At 45.6% G+C, this 3,790-nt stretch overlaps 1 pseudogene; it reads left to right on the plus strand.

The window, feature by feature from the left end:
* Nucleotides 1-796: 796 nt before the first annotated feature.
* On the plus strand, nt 797-2,063 carry LOC105001175 (annotated as a pseudogene).
* Nucleotides 2,064-3,790: the final 1,727 nt, after the last annotated feature.

The raw sequence follows: 3,790 nt of genomic DNA on the forward strand, positions 1-3,790 counted from the left end.
CCTACTTTTGCATTCCAGTCCCCTATAATGAAAAGGACATCTTTTTTGGGTGTTAGTTCTAAAAGGTCTTGTAGGTCTTCATAGAACCATTCAACTTCAGCTTCTTCAGCATTACTGGTTCAGGAGACACAAAATTCCACTTGAATAAATATAATCAAACAATGGAGGGAAAAAGAATAAAGTACAAAACTGCACATTGTTGAAAGTGTATATAAGTGCTGATAAAAGAAATTCGCTGTGATAGTTAGAATTTGAAAAAGAATAGATAAATACAGCAACAAGAGACAACTCTACACATGGTCAACACTGAAATCAGACTGATTCTATTCTTTGCAGCCAAAGATGGAGAAGCTCTACACAATCAGCATGCAAGACCTGGAGCTGACTGTGGCTCAGCTCATGAGTTCCTTATAGCAAAATTCAGGCTTAAATTAAAGAAAGTGGCTAGACCATTCAGGTATGACCTAAATCAAATCCCTTACGATTATACAATGGAGGTGACAAATAGATTCAAGGGAATAGATCTGGTGGACAGAATGCCTGAAGAACTAGGGACAGAGGTTCATAACACTGTACATAAGGTAGTGATAAAACTATTCCAAAGAATAAGAAATGCAAGGCACAGTGGTTGTCCAAGGAGGCTTTACAAATAGCTGAGGAAAGAAGAGAGGCAAAAGGCAGAGGAGAAGGGAAAGATATACACAACTCAATGCAGATTTCCAGAGAGCAGCAAGGGGAGATAAGAAAGCTTCTCAAGTGAGCAATGCAAAGAAATCAAGGAAAACAGGAGAGGAGCATGGCCTGCCCCCTCCCTGCTGTTGGCACGTGTGCTCCTAAAAGTGGGAGTCATCTGGCAAAAAGGTCGCTGTGCCTGCTGTGCTCAAGGCTCCCATTCGACAAGATATTGTTAACTGTGTTCACACCAACTTGCGGAGAAACAGCAGACAGCCCTACGCTTTCAGTGAATTAGCAGGTCATAAAACCCGTGCAGAGGCTTGGGGTACCGGCAGAGCTGTGGCTCAAATTCCCAGGGTTCGAGGGGATGGGACTCACCATTCTGGCCAGGGTGGTTTTGGAAATATGTGTTGTGCGGGGCGCATGTTCGCACCCACCAAGTCCTGGCAATGCTGGCACCGTTGAGTGAGTCCGACGCAGCAGCGATATGCCATCTGCTCTGCCCTGGCTGCCTCGGCCTTTCCAGTGCCAGTCGTGTCTGAAGGTCATCGTCCAGAGGAAGTTCCTGAGCTCCCTTTGCTGGTCCAAGATACAGTTGAAGGCCACAAGAAGACCAAGGAAGTTATTTTGCTTCTGAAGAAACTTAAGGCCTGGAATGATATCAGAAAGGTTGATGCCTTTCAGCAAATGAGAGCTGGCAAAGGCAAAATGAGAAATCATCGACACATCCGGCCCAGGGGACCCTCATCTGTAACGAGGACAATGGTACCATCAAGGCCTTCAGAAACATCCCTGGAATTATTCTGCTTAATAGAAGCAAGCTGAACATTTTGAAACTTGCTCCTGGTGGTCACGTGGGACGTTTCTGCATATGGACCGAAAGGGCCTTCCGAACTTAGGTGAGCTCTACGGCACTTGGCGTCAAGCAGCCTCCCGCAAGAGAAACTATAACCTCCCCGGGCACAAGATGCTCAATACAGACCTCAGCGGGATCTTGAAAAGCCCAGAAATCCAAAGAGCGCTCCAAGCAGCGCGCAAGAAGATTCATCACAGAGCCCTGAAGGAAAATTCCACTGGAAAACCTGAGAATCGTGTTGAAGCTCAATCCATATGCAAAGACCATGCACCAGAACACCATTCTTGGACAGGCCAAGAGCCACAAAATCCAGATGGATAGGGCAGCAGCAGCACTACAAGTGAAATCAGATGAGAAGGGGGTTCGGGCAAGAAGTCTGTGGTGGGAAACAAAGACAGCTGTCGGTGATAAGATGTCAAAGAAGCCTTTAGTGGGAAAAAAGGCCACAAGGGCCAAGAAACCAGTGGCTGAAGAGAAGTCCACAGAAAAGAAACCCACCGCAGAGGAAGAGAAGACTGCTGCACAGACTTAATTTTGTTTGAAAGTGAAGTGAAGTCGCTCCGCCGTGTCCGACTCTCTGCGACCCCGTGGACTGTAGGCCACCAGGCTCCTGCATCTATGGGATTGCCCAGGCAAGAATACTGGAGTGGGTTGGCATTTCCTTCTCCAGGGGATCTTCCCGACCCAGGGATTGAACCCAGGTCTCCTGCATTGCAGGCAGAAGCTTTAACCTGTGAGCCACCAGGGAAGCCTTAATTTTGTTCATTTAACACCAAATCATTTTGGACAGCCAATTTTGAATAAAGACCTGAACAAAGAGGCAATGAGAAACATGAAGAAGAAAAAAAAGAAACAGAAGAAAGCGACAGAATGGGAAAGACTGGAGATCTCGTCAGGAAAACTGAAGATCTCAAGAGAGCACTTCATGCAGGGATGGGCACGGTAAAGGACAGAAACAGTAAGGACCTAACAGAAGCAAAAGAGATTAAGAAGAGAAGAGGCGGCCAGAACACACAGAAGAGTGTTCTGTATTCTAGTTCTTTGTACAGAAGAACTGTACAAAAAAGCTTTAATGACCCAGGTAACCATGACGGTGTGGTCATTCATCCAAAGTCAGACATCCTGGAATGTGAAGTCAAGTGGGCCTTAGGGAGCATCACTATGAACAAAGCTAGTGGAGGTGATGGAATTCCAGTTGAGCTATTTAAACTTCTAAAAGATGATGCTGTTAAAGTACTACACTCAGTGTGCCAGCAAATTTGGAAAATTCAGCAGTGGCCATAAGACTGAAAAAGGTCGATTTTCATTTTCAATCCCAAAGAAAGGCAATGCCAGAGAACATTCAAACCACTGTACAATTGCACTCTTTTCACACAATAGCAAGGTAATGCTCAAAATCCTTCAAGCTAAGCTTTAGCAGTACACGAACCAAGAACTTCTACACCTACAAGCTGGATTTAGAAAAGGCAGAGGAACCAGAGGTCAAATTGCCAACATTTGTTGGATCATAGAGAAAGCAAGGGAATTCCAAAAAAACATCTATTTCTGCTTCAGTAACTATGTTAAAGCCTTTGACTGTGTGGATCACAACAAACTGGGGAAATTTCTTTAAGAGATGGAAATACCAGACTACCTTACCTGCCTCCTGAGAAATCTGTATGCAGATCAAGAAGCAACGGTTAGAACCAGACATGGAACAACAGACTGGTTCAAAATTGAGAAAGGAATACATCAAGGCTGTATATTGTCACCTTGCTTGTTTAACTTATATGCAGAGTCAGTTCAATTCAGTTCAGTTCAGTCGCTCAGTCGTGTCCGACTCTTTGTGATCCCATGAATCGCAGTGCGCCAGGCCTCCCTGTCCATCAGCAACGCCCAGAGTTCACTCAGACTCACGTCCATCGAGTCAGTGATGCCATCCAGCCATCTCATCCTCTGTTGTCCCCTTCTCCTCCTGCCCCCAGTCCCTCCCAGCATCAGAGTCAGTTTCCAATGAGTCAACTCTTCACATGGGGTGGCCCAAGTACTGGAGTTTCAGCTTTAGCATCATTCCTTCCAAAGAACACCCAGGACTGATCTCCTTTAGAATAGACTGGTTGGATCTCCTTGCAGTCCAGGGGACTCTCAAGAGTCTTCTCCAACACCACAGTTCAAAAGCATCATTTCTTCGGTGCTCAGCTTTCTTCACAGTCCAACTCTCACATCCATACATGACCACTGGAAAAACCATAGCCTTGACTAGACGAACCTTTGTTGGCA

Source organism: Bison bison, unplaced genomic scaffold, assembly GCF_000754665.1.
Source record: "Bison bison bison isolate TAMUID 2011002044 unplaced genomic scaffold, Bison_UMD1.0 scf7180017864379, whole genome shotgun sequence".
Classification (NCBI taxonomy): Eukaryota; Metazoa; Chordata; class Mammalia; order Artiodactyla; family Bovidae; genus Bison; species Bison bison.